The following is a 13,745-nucleotide window of genomic DNA, read 5'->3' as shown; positions in this document are numbered from 1 at the left end:
TGAAGTCAGCCAGGCTCTAGTGACTATTCCTGTTTTACAGGTTAAAAACTAAGGCTCAAAGAGCTTCTGTAACATTCCCAAGGTCACCCACTAGGGCATGGCAGAGCTGAAGTCAGCCAGGTTGAACTGACTCCAACTCATGGCTGCCTTGCTGTTGCTCTGCCCAGTATTGCCCAGTACAGATTCAAAAACAGCCTTGCTGTTGCTCTGCCCAGTACAAATTCATCAAGCTGAATTTGACCGAATTTCAATCTAGAAGTCACCTGAGAGATTCTTTCTTTCAGTCATGGGAAAATAGTAGAGTTATTTCCGTGTGTATATGCTTCACTGAGGATGCTAAGATAGTAAGATACGTCTTCCTGCTCCCTGCTGCCAAGGATCTCTAACCAGAGAGAAACACCAACTTCATTAAGCAGAACATGATTAGTGCTACAGTAGAGGAGCCAGTAAAGTGACACAGAAACAGTCCCTCAGGGAGGAGATCAACCAGGACATGATGCTTGAGCTGAGTGTAAAACAATTTGCTGGTCATCTACTGCATAGACCAGGAAGAAACACATCCTGAGCAAAGGCCCTGAAATCTTTGGGGCTAGACTGAGAGACACAAGAAATGGCCAGGAAAGGCCAGAGGGTACCAAACATGGGTCTTAATAGCATTTGAAGTTTGGGCACCATTGTTAGAATTAGGAATTTCTGGTCTCTGAAGTTAAAGGGCAATGGCAGCATCTTAGTTGAATTCAGATTATGGTTACTGTGCAATAAAGCTTTATCACAGTACCTGGCATGTCTTTGGCATTTAGTAAACATCCACTGAATTGAGTAAGAAATATCTATACTTTTGTTATTGGCCATTGTTCGTTTTTGCTCTTCAGGGTTAATTGTGGGCTCATCTTGTGTGCTTTGTAGATGCACAGGTCAGAATGAGGGGGACCTTAAAAGGCAGTTAGTTAGTCCACAGTTAGATGCTCCAGTCTTGTCCACACCACTCCTGCCAGGTTCCTAGGAGTCGGTGAGATTAGTTAGGCAGATGCATAGACGATGGGAACCCTGGAGACAGAAAGAATGCAAGCAAAGATTTCCTGCGATTTTACAGGGCCTGATCTCTCAAGGCTCTCCTCAGTGGGCTGAGGAACCAGATTTGATAGACAGGCAGGGACTACTCTAATTTGCTACCTGATTCAGTAATTGGATTAAAGAGGCCTGTTAAGGATACCCTTCTGATGGTAAGAAGTGAAGGAGGAAAAGACAACCTCCTTTAGGACATGCCTCAGAGGACATTTTTCCCTCCAGGAGCACTTTTTTTTTTTTTCCTTAATTAAGGTAAAACTCTCATGTAACATTAGATTATATGTTTTAGGTGTATAAAATCATGATTTGATGTTTGTATCTATTACAAATTGATTACCACAGTAAGTCTAATTAACATCTATAGCCATACACAGTTTTTTTTATTATGATGAGAGCTTTTGAGACTTACTTTCTCAGCAACTTTCAAATATACAATAGAGTATTCTTAATTATAGTCACCATGCAATACATTGTATCCTGTGACTCATTTATTTTAGAATCGAAAATTGTTCCTTTCCATCCCTTCACCCATTTCGCCCACTCCGCACCCCTCACCACCAATCTATTCTCTGTATCTATGAACTTGGTTTTTTATTATTTTTTTTCTTTTAAAATTCTACACATAAGTGAGATTATGTGAAATTTGTCTTCCTCTGTCTGATTATTTCACTTAGTGAAATTCCCTCAGGGTCTATCCATGTTGTCACAAATGGTAAGATTTCATTATTTTTATGATGGAATAGTATTCCTCTGTGTGTGTATGTGCATGTGTATGTGTATTGTGTTTTCTTTATCCATTTTGCTATCATTGTACACTTAGATAGTTTCTGTATCTTGGTTATTGTAAGTGATTCTGCAGTGAAGGTGGGGATATATATATTATACATTATATGTATAATATCCTTTTGATTTAGTATTTTTATTTTATTTGGATAAACGACTAGAAATGGAATTTTGGGGTCTTATTTAAGGTCTATTTTTAGTTTTTTGAGGAACCTCCCTATTGTTTTTCATGGTGGTTGTACCAATTTACATTCCCACCAACCATGCACAAAGGTTGTCTTCTCTACACCCTTGCCAGCATTTGTTACTTGTTGTCTTTTTGATAACCATCCTGACAGGTGATATCTCATTGTGGTTTCAATTTGCATTTTCCTGATGATTAGTAATTTTGTGCATCTTCTCATGTATCTGTTGGCTATCTGTATGTCTTCTTTGGAAAAATATCTATTCATATCTTCTGCCCATTTTTTTATTCAGATTGTTTGTTTTATTAAGTTGTATGCGTTCTTTCTATGTTTTGAATATTAGCCCCTTATCAGATATATTAGGTGCAGATGTTTTCTGCCATTAAATAGGTGATGAGCATATCTGTGCCTGGTGAACTGTGGTTATTAGAGCTCTGTCTTGGGATAATGTGATGGATTCCTTCCTATGAGTTACCTCACAAAAGGCCCTTTCTTGGCATATCTGTTTAAACTCCCAGTCTTGTGACAGTAACTTTCTAAAAGCACAATTTTCACTAACAGATGAAAGAAATAGGATGTCTAATTTGTGCTAATGGAATTGGGATATGTTTTGCCCCCAGGGTGCTCTTCCTTATTTAGTCTGTATTTAGAATGTTGTGCAAATGTTTGGGAAACCTAAGAATTTAATTATCTACTGTAATTTACCAGGAAGTTTGGTGGTTTTATAATTATACTTTGTACTCTAGCTTTAAAAATGTGATGCAAATTTTTCAAGTTGCTCCCAAGTTTACCTGTCTCTTAAACTTGATATCAGTGGGACTTTTCTCAGGGTAATGATCATAGATTACCTAGTTGTCTCTTAATTAAAGCTCACTTACTCCAAAACTCAAAACATTGGCTACACACAAACCGCCACAGACTCGTTCTTTGAAATTGGCTTAAACGTATACTGTTGACTACTCTCTGAAAGCAGAGGGTGATTGGAACCTGCTGAGGTCACTCACTCCTTTCACTTGCCCACCCACTCATCTACCTGGTACAGCAGAGTTGGCATGAGTGGGGCTTGGGATCACTCTCTGAAGACGCCTGGTGTTAAAGATTATTACAAATACCCATCCCTTGGGGACCCTTTACCCTGTGGCTTGCAGAAAACTTTGCTGTGCTCCCCATCATTTTTCTTCCAGATTCTTATGTAGGTCCCCTTGTCCTTTCCATGTCACCATGAGAGCAGAGATGTTATCCTGCTGAAAATCAGTGTACCAGCATTTCTTCACATATAAAGTTTTTAAAGCTCTATAGAGAAGAAATGAGGAAACTAGGAATTCTGCAGCCATTCTTTGGCTGTTTTAGGAGCAGGATGAGTTGTGGATTTAGAATCAGAAGGAACCTGAATGTAAAGAACTATTCCTTGAAATGTAGCAAAAAGTCTAAATGATACCCCTCTCCCTCCTAGCTTATTTTTCTCATGGTAAGACCTTCTTTTCTTGACTTACTTTCCTAAAGGAAAAAGAAAAGTGGAGAGATTCTTGTGAAACCAGTGAAAATTTTTAGAGAAACACTAGGTACCCAAAGGAGAAAAAGTAAGAATAATAAATTTTTGTGAAATCTTGTCCCTTAAAACATTTTCCTGAGATACTGAGAGGACCCTCTTAGGAGTTTCCAAGAGGGATCTTGCCATGACTAGGCACCATTTGTTGTTACACTGGCTAAGCATTTCTGCCCATGATGGCCATAGAATTCGCAAGTTCATTGAGAACCCTTTGAACAATTTAGTTGTATCTTTCCAACAAAGAAAAGAAATACCTTGGCTAAAAATTTTTCCTTAGTTCCCTGAGGAAACATTTCTGAGATTTTGAGGAAGACAAAATCAAGAAGCATATGACCAGTGGGTTAGAGTCACTTACAGCCAGTCACTCTCTGGACCGAAACGTCTGTGTTTCTGTGAGTGAAACAACATCCATCTCAAAGAGCCTGAGGAGGTATGTAGACCTTTGCCATAGGTTTCCTAAGGATGTTCAAGTGACAGAGAAAGCTTCTTTTTTTCTTTTTAAGATTTTTATTTTTTCTATCATATTTATTTACAATGTTCTATCAGTTGACAGAGAAAGCTTCTTTAAATTACACATTTCCTGGGAGTTCCCGTCGTGGCTCAGTGGTTAACGAATCCGACTAGGAACCATGAGGTTGTGGGCCTTGCTCAGTGGGTTAAGGATCTGGCATTGCCGTGAGCTGTGGTGTAGGTTGCAGACGTGGCTTGGATCCCGCGTTGCTGTGGCTCTGGGGTAGGCTGGCAGCTACAGCTCCGATTAGACCCCTAGCCTGGGAACCTCCATATGCCGCAGGAGTGGTCCAAGAAATGGCAAAAAGACAAAAGATAAAAAAAATAAATTCCACATTTCCTTCGAGCATCTGCCTGCCTCCCAGCCCTGCACCTTCACACATGGAGGCTCCTCCTGGCCAGGCTGCGCGCCTTCTTCTTCAATCTGATGTCTGTGGGCCCTGGACAGCATAATTTCGCTTCTGTTTTGACTTCTTATCTCAAGATATTCAGCTCCCAACCCACCTCTTGAAATTCCACTTTCAAATAATATTCATTCTCAAACAAGACCTCTCCTCTTTCAAGTTCCCATTGCCATGGATGATATTTTTACCCACTTTTCTATTATGAAAAATTTCAAAACCACAGAATAGTTGGAAGAGGAGTATGATGAACACCTGTGGAATCAAGAATTATTCTCAGAATTGTTATCATTTTGCCATATTTTTTCAAGTTCTCCATACATATGTCCTTTATTTGCACACAGTATTGTCACCTGGGTATTTTTTATTTCTACATGTGTGGTTTTTTTTTTTTTTTTTTTTTTTTTTTTGTCTTTCTGCTATTTCTTGGGCCGCCCCTGCGGCATATGGAGGTTCCCAGGCTAGGGGTCGAATCGGAGCCATAGCCACCGGCCTACGCCAGAGCCACAGCAACATGGGATCCAAGCCGCGTCTGCAACCTACACCACAGCTCACGGCAATGCCGGATCGTTAACCCACTGAGCAAGGGCAGGGACCGAACCCTCAACCTCATGGTTCCTAGTCGGATTCGTTAACCACTGCGCCACGACGGGAACTCCTACATGTGTGTTTTTTAAATCACTTGAAATCAAAGGCATCATAACACTTGGCCCTTAACTATAATCACATTATCACACCCAAGAAATTAATAACGATTTCATAATATCATTACTATATAGTTCATGTTTAATTTTCCTAGTTGTCAAAGAATGACTCTAGAGATTTTTTTTTAAAAGCCATTTTCATTTTTTTTTTTTTTTTGGTCTTTTTGCCATTTTCTTGGGCTGCTCCTGCGGCATATGGAGGTTCCCAGGCTAGGGGTCGAATCAGAGCTGTAGTCACTGGCCTATGCCAGAGCCACAGCAACGCAGGATCTGAGTCGCATCTTTAACTTACACCACAGCTCACAGCAATGCTGGATCCTTAACCCACTGAGCAAGGGCAGGGACCGAACCTGCAACCTCATGGTTCTTAATTGGATTCGTTAACCACTGAGCCACGATGGGAACTCCTAAAGCCATTTTCTAATCAAGGCTCATATACTGAATTTAATTGTTGTTTTTTCAGTCTCCTTTTTAAACAAAATTATAGTTAATTTACAATGCTATGTCAGTTTCTGCTGTATAGCAAAGTGACCCAGTCTCATATATGTGTGCCTCCTTTAAACTATGACTTATCTAGCTTCCCCCGTCCCCCCTCCCCCGCCCATGAAACTGACTTTTTGAAGAGCACGACTTAGTTGCCTGGGTAGAATGTCCAATAGTCTGAAATAGTAGGACTATTTCCTTGTGACATTTTTAGTCGCCTTATCTCATTGAAAACAGCCCATTATATTGTATTGCATTAGGAAGCACATGCTGCCAGGCTGCCCTGCTTTCAGGTTGACTGCTTGGGTAAGGAGGTATATGCTGCTTCTCCCCATCATGTAGATACGTGTTTCCCTTTGTGGTTACTAAGTCGTCCTTCCAGAGATGCGTTCGCACTGTGTGAATATCTGTATTCCTCTTAGCCTTTTAAAGCAAAGGGCAAAAACTATACAAATGGAATCATGTCATGGAGCGAAAGAAACAGCTAACTTTAAGCAGTAAGAACGTGTAGAGAGGATCACAATCTGCTGTCCTTGGGAACAGATATCATATCCCTCAAAAGGAGAGGAAATCTACTGATCTATTGAGAATCTCCCCATTGTCAATTGTAAGTAACAAGTCAAGAGTCCCTGGAATTTATGTTCTGTATCCTCCTCACAACCAAGAGGGGCGGGGGGAGGAAGCTGGGAGGCATCATTTATTTATGCAAACTCTGAATATTCCCATTTACAGGGACTTCTTATGTGATTCAAATTATAGTCATTATGAGTTACTGTGCAGTTTTCCCAGTTCTTAGTGATCACTCTGACCATCATCAGCCCCACTGTGCAGCTGTCGCTGTGCAGAATGCTCTAGACTCCCATGGTCATGTGGGATTTCTTTAATGACAGGCTTTTAACAAAACCATTCTTAAAATAGTGAGCACTCTAAGCATGTTAAGAATTAGAACGAGCACGTTTGAGAGGTACTTCCTTGTGGACAAGGGCTGCAACAAAAATTGTTCTAGAGGCCCTTTCCTTAGGGAGACCTGCATTAAATGTTTCTAATTTTTGCTTTTAAAAGAATATTGTAAATACAAATTTCCTTTATGTAGTCTGTAACAATTTTAATAAGTGAATTCCAACCACTGAAAGAAATAACACTGCATTTGGAGTGGCTAAGCAATGAGAACCTGCTAGTGCAGGGAACTATATATAGTCACTTGTGATGGAACATGATGGAGGATAATGTGAGAAAAAGAATATGTGTGTGTGTGTAAGACTGGATTGCTTTGCGATATTGCAGAATTTGACAGCAATGTAAATCAACTACAATAGAAAAAATGAAAACCTAAAAAAAGAAAGAAAGAATAGTTAATGACTACACTATATACACAGGAATATCTTTCTTTTCTCAAAAAGATTGTTTCCAGGTAGTTATGCTGTATGTAATAAAGAACCAAACTTGAGTTTCTAGGTTTTCAGTTTTTAAATAATCATTGAAAGAGCTGAAGGTAAAAAAGTTTCAGTTGATATTTTAAATATTTATCAGAAGGAGTATTTTAAATCCTAGCTGTTAGAAAAAGTTAAATGATGATGAGTTATGAATAAAAAAATTTTTTAAAAGAAGTTCCCATTGTGGCTTAGTTGTTTAAGAACCTGACATAGCGTCCATGAGGATACAGGTTTGATCCCTAGCCTTGCTCAGTGGGTTAAGGATCCAGCATTGCTACAAGCTGCAGCATAGCTCGAAAATGCTGCTCAGATCCTGCATTGCTTTGATGGCTGTGGCATAGGCCTGCAGCTGCAGCTCTGATTCGACTCCTAGCCCTGGAACTTATGTATGAGGCAGGTACAACCCGAAAAAGAAAATTTTAAAAAGAAATTAAAGGTGCATTATGACCTCTTGTTGTTTTGTATATGCTAGTGTTTTGAAATTCATCATCAGAAATATTTGACCAAGTTTGGGTATATGATTTTGCTATACAAGAGTTCTTTTTTGGTCCAGAACAGATAATACTGGCAAACTAAATCACTTAATCTAAGTCTGATTAAACTAGCCACCTAACAATTGTGGTAAATGATGCTAAAATGTTTGGTTGGAGCTTGACCTCAAGAAATGGAACTGAAATTTATTTAAATAAATTGATTTTGTCTTTTAACAACATTATGAAGGCATTCTTATAATGGGTTACTTAGCATTTTGTAATACTATGCAGAAAAAGTCTTCACTGAGAGTGACCATTCTCTCAGTAGTTAAGAAATGTCTGTTTGGGGGCAGGCAGTGTTCTCAGTGCTGGGGCTGCAGCTATGAACAGCACAGACCCACATCCCTGCTCTACTGAAGCTTAGTGGGGAGAGTGAGATGATAGCTGCTATTTGAATAAACTATTTATGTTTTTATATTAAACTGAAAGAAACTATATTTTAGATAGTAAAAGCACTAAGAAAAAGAATATAGAAGGAATGAAAGGACATGAAGCAGCAAGTTTGCAAGTCTAGTTAATGTGGCCAGGGAAGGTCTCACTGAGATGACATCTGAGTCAGACCTGGAGGAAGCAGGGCACTATTTGGAGCAGGACACACTAAACAGGGACAGCTACTACAGCAGGTGCCTCACAATATGTGCTAGGAAGCCCCAAAGGGCTGGTGTATCCAAAGCAAAATGAACAAGGGGTAAAAGGGAGATAATGGGTTTGGTGGAGGGAGGACATCATTAAGGCCTTAAGTCCTTATACAAAGTAACCTTTATCCTGAGTGAGATGGGAGCCTCTGGAGGCTTTTGAGCAGAGGCGTGAGAAGATCTGGTTGCTGCACTGAGAGTAATCATTGAAGAGGGTGAAGAATGAGAGATGTCAGCAGGTTCCTCTAATCCTGGGGAGTCCTGGTCATGGCTGGAGTGGTTTTATGTTGGATAAATCTTGAAAATGGATCCAGTTGAATTTGCTAGCAGGTGGTATATGGGCTGGAAGGCAAATAATATAATCAAAGATGCCTGCGGGAGAAGCAGTGTCATGCGGGGAAAGCCCAGTGTTTGATTTAGAGTGAGACAGTGAAGGGAACATCCTTGGAAGAGGATGAGGATGTAGAGAAGATTTTGCTGGTGACTGTCCACAGTGCTCAGTGGTCAGAGTTAAATAGGGGTGAACAAGGAGCCTGAGAGAGGGCTGAACAGAGCATTATGGGAGTGAGAGTCCTAGGGAAGAGCGGTAACCCTGGAGGACTGGGCTCTGTCTAGTGACCAGTGTAAACTAGGATAATGTGGTATTGAGATTGGTTCCAATTGAGATTGGGCAGATGGGATGGGAGAGCCTGGGAGCAAGAGGCAGGGACTTTGCTGGTGCCTGCAGAATTCTGGGACCTCTCCTGACTCCAGCCAGGATAGAGGTGACCCCACATTGCCCTGCCCATGAGAGTCAGCAGAGGCTGGTGTTACTCTGAGTGTGAAGACCCCACTTGGGCCCTGCCAGGGTGGCCTGTAGCTTGGCCCTTTCACTCCGTCACATTCGGCTCTACCAGCAACTCTATACTTTTTTGTGTGTCATCTTTCACATTATCAAAATTGCATGATGGCACATTATAACAGCTTCCAGATTAACCTTCTCAACATCATCATAAAATGAGGTCTTTTTTTGGAAAACTGTTTAATGTCTTCATTAATTTTTCATTGCTATTCAAATTAGTATCTCCCTTTAAAGTGCCTGCCCTGTCTTCATACTTGACCATCCAGTCTTGTCTTTCTGTCAGAAGGCTCTGGCTGTAATTCTTCCACCATCACTGATAATGATTATATGAAGTCCCATATCTTTTGCAAAATCTGAATTTTCACTTTGCAGTTGATTCGTGTAGCTCAGATATACTGACTAATTGAAAACTAGAAACATTGTGCCTAGGCCTGGATGACTCTGTGTGTGTGTGTGTGTGTGTGTGTGAGAGAGAGAGAGAGAGAGAGAGAGAGAGAGAACCACCCATCCATTTATCGGTGAACTAATTCATATCAAGGACACGTGCTTCCCAAGTCAGGGTTCCTGGGGGTTTTGAGTAATAAGAACACACTGCAACTCTGAAACCCCCATTTTAGGTTAGCAAATCTGATGGTCCCACACGCAGGCCTAGTTTCTGCTAGAGAATTTGGTTTTAAAATCAACCATCATGATAAATAACCCTTTTGATCTGTGTCAGTAGATGTTTACTTTGATCTTTTCATGTTTTGATTTGTGGGCTAGATGAGTAAGACTGTGTAAAACTACACGATCTCTTTCCACCCTTCCCCCTTGGAACTTCAGGAGATGGATGAGGAGGTTAGGGGGCCCACACCTATGGGTGTGATGCAGAGACGCCAGCTCTCAGTAGCATCTTAGGAAGTTGAGCCAAAACTCCTATAGCAGCATCCCAGTGACACACATGGGGTTGTTATTGAGACGCGTCATAACTTTTTCTCTTTCAAGGATTAGCTGTTTCCAACACCGTTGCTAAAGGAAATATATTGAAAGAGTTCCTGAGAATTGTTTCCTGTACCATCTTGCTTTCCTATTTCACTTGAAAACATGCTACTATCACGACCCTCCTTCAAGCAAATAATGATTGGGACTGTCATTTACAATTACCCCTGCCTCCCTTCCCCATTTATACACACAGTATAGTTATCCTTTCTTGAAAGAAAGTCGCAAAGTTCTACACAGTATAAATTTCATCAGGATATTAACTATAAACTATTTACTATAAACCGGTAGTACTTCCTTTGTTTCTATGAACCCCCAAGAAACATTTTAGGTTTCATTAATTAAAACCAAAATACTTGGTTTTAAGTACCGCAAAAGTTTTGATGCCACTTGTTTTTATTAATTCCTTCATTATTATGTCAAGAAATAGAGTCTGTTTATAAACTCCACATGGACTTTTTGTGTAATGGTTATGAGAAGGTTTAATGAAATTTGAGAGTGTCTCTAGAGATCACAGATACTGGGGCCTTTAACATTGCGGCGTTGCTTAGCAACCTGGAAGTCATTACATTTCTAGGCTCTGTAATAACATGATATACTTTTCTTTGCCAGTCCCTGATGAAAATGTAATGGAAATAATCCCTTTCTAAAGGTTGCACTCCAGGAGTGGGCGGCAAAATAGATTTTTTTTTTTTCCTTTTCACAGTCTGGGCAGGTTTTTAATTCAGTGCACAAGTATTGTTTTCTGAATGTTGCATGTGACAGAATGAAATATATTCTAAGATGATATTCTTAACAGGGAGACCTACTCTTCTGAAATAGTGATTGTAAATACCGTAGAAATTGTTAACATGTATTAGTGTACTTTCATCATGTTGAAAAGAAGACTAAATTTATTAGTTGACCACCAGTTAATGTAAGAATGCTTACTTCTACTTAATGTATTAAATCCAAGTATTTGCAGGTATTAGAAGGGTTTTAAGAGTAAAGTAAAACCAAATGCTTTAGAGTAATAGGAACAAAGCCAGTCTACATTAGTGAAAAGGGTTACTTATTAACTGTATTTTAGAGGATATTTTTATAGTTTTTCTAAAGCAGTCTTAAGTATAAAAGTAATATGCAATTTGCACATTAAGTTCATAACAGCATTATTCATAATGACCCCAAACTAGAAACAACCCAAATGTCCACCAACTCCTTGATGAATGGATAAATGAATGTGGTATATCCATGCAGTGAAATATAATGCAACCATAAAAAGGAATGAAATACAATGATGAAAACTATTGCCTTTGGAGTGGATAAGAATGAGATCCTGCTGTATAGCACTGGAAACTATGTTTGGTCACTTGTAATGGAGCACGATGGAGGATGATGTGAAAAAAAGAATGTATATATGCATGTGCGACTGGATCACTTTGCCATACAGTAGAAAAATGACAGAACACTGTAAACAAGCTATAGTGGAAAAAATAAAAATCATTTAAAAAAGAAATGAAATACAGATAGATGCCACCACATGGATGAACATTAAGAGCATTTTGCTAAGCTCAGATGCAAAGTTCCACACTCTGTAAAATTTCATTTTTATGAAATACTAGACTAGACAAATCTATAGAGACAGAAAGATTAGTGGTTTCCAGGGGCTGGGGAGAAAGAGGAATGTGACTGCTGATAAATTTGGACGTTTGGGGAGGATGGGTGATGAAGGTATTATAAAACCAATGGTGGTGATGATTATACACCTTTATGACTAGACTAAAACCCACTGCATACTTTAAAATGGTGAATTTTATGGCATGTGACTTTGTTATTAAAAAATTACAGCATCAAAAAAAGGGAATAGGCAGTCCTGGTATAAAACTTGGGAAATACGTGAGAGTAAAAAGAAAATATCATCCTTAAACTCACAGTCCATACATTAACATAGTTAATGTTTTACGTCTTTCTAGACACACGACGTGTTTGTGTGTACACACGTGCACATAAACAGATATGCATATATTGACATATATTTCTAAACAAGTTGAGATTTTAAATTATGATAGTGAAAAATTTCATGTGTTTTTTAATCTTGATTGCCTCCCCAAGTCATGAAATAATCAAAATAAGTATAAAAATGAGTGAAAATGCACAACCTCACCATAATTGATGAAATTTCTAGAAGACACAGTTTAACAGAAAGAGTTTTCAGAAGTTAGGAGACCACAGACCACTGGAGGGAAAGAAATAGGAGTACTGAGAAGCTCTGGAAGAACCCTGGACTCAGGGACAGCAGGGCCTGGGAGGAAGGGCAGGGCCCAGGGTCAGCCAGACCTTGGAGCTGTTCATCCAGAGTCTTCACCAAGGTGCCCTGTGTTGGGCACAAGAATAACTGAATTCTAGGCTGGGCTGATCTGGCCCCCCCAGAGCCTCTACCTTCCACCAAAGTAGATATTCACCCTCTCACCCCTGGTCCTCCACTGAATTGAAATCTTCATTCATTTCTTCTTTATTTCTCACTAACCTACCCAAGGGCAAGGCTGCCCACAGCTCTCAGAAGCATCCTTCAGGAACAGGTTACCCAAGGAAATCAAAGTTAAGATCTTAAAAATTCCTGAGTTCCAGAACTCTTCTTTTTTTTTCCTTTTCATGGTCCCACCTGCGGCACATGGAAGTTCCCAGGCTAGGGGTCAAATCAGAGCTGCAGCTGCCAGCCTATGCCATAGCCATAGTAATGCAGGATCTGAGCCGCATCTGCGACCTATGCTGCAGCTTACAGCAACACTGGATCCTTAACCCACTGAGTGAGGGTAGGAATCAAACCCTTATCCTCATAGATAACCTCTTAACCTGCTGAGGATTCATTCATTAGATCTTCATTTATGAAGATGTACAAAGAAGAATCACTGGACATTTGAGGAAAGTCTGTGGCCGTAGAGTGGCCACAGCTGAACCAGAAAAGCCAATGGCCACAGGGAAAATAATATAAGAAATAAGACTCTTTAAAAAATTTCTAATTAGTATTCTCACAAAGACTTCAAAGATGATTGCATCCATAACACAGAACATGACTTTCAAATTTTAAAACCCAACAGAGGGATTGAATAACAGAATAAACTCTGACAAAAGCCAAGTGAATTATTTATGAAACCAACTTGAAGAGTTCTTTCTGAACTCACAGTGAGATAAATGTTAAGAATTGTGGCAGATGGGTCCAGGAAATCCCTCAGCTCTTCATGAGAATGGTATATTTGCAGCTCTGGTGATCCACCCTCCTGGCAGAGAAAAGCCATAGAACACTCAGCTGTGGTATGTGGGCAGTTTCCCCACATCCTTCACAGGAGACCAATGTGTATGTTTATATATATTCCCTTCTTGTTTTTCTTAAATGAGGCCAAGTGTTACTGTTTCCTGGGATGTGAAACTCACTCATCACAGGCCCTAGTAGGACAACTAGATTTTCTAGAGCAGATACTAAGATGATTGAGCAAGAGTCTCTCCCCCTGCCCCCCTTTTTTTGGCCATACCCACAGCACATGGAATTCCCAGGACAGGGATTGAACCCCCACCACAGCGGTGACCCAAGCTGCTGCAGTGACAAAGGCAGATCCTTAACCTGTTGCACCACAAGAGACTCCCAAAAGGCTCTTCTTTTATTGA

At 39.9% G+C, this 13,745-nt stretch overlaps 1 protein-coding gene across 7 annotated transcripts in view; it reads left to right on the top strand.

The window, feature by feature from the left end:
- Positions 1 to 13,745, top strand: part of ULK4 (unc-51 like kinase 4) — a 543,576-nt gene that overhangs the window by 412,248 nt on the left and 117,583 nt on the right. The window contains exon 36 of one of the 7 annotated variants that reach the window (XR_002337918.1): positions 41 to 1,734. The exons of 5 other annotated variants lie outside the window; for them this stretch is intronic. The gene's annotated coding sequence lies outside the window, so the exon portion shown is untranslated. Of the gene's footprint in view, positions 1 to 40; positions 1,735 to 13,745 lie in introns of those variants that run through there. One more of the 7 variants, XR_002337919.1, reaches the window with a different exon arrangement.

The sequence above is a fragment of the Sus scrofa genome, chromosome 13, assembly GCF_000003025.6.
Source record: "Sus scrofa isolate TJ Tabasco breed Duroc chromosome 13, Sscrofa11.1, whole genome shotgun sequence".
NCBI lineage: Eukaryota > Metazoa > Chordata > Mammalia > Artiodactyla > Suidae > Sus > Sus scrofa.
The sequence above is the reverse complement of the archived record's forward strand: the minus strand, read 5'-3'. Positions and strand labels throughout refer to the sequence as shown.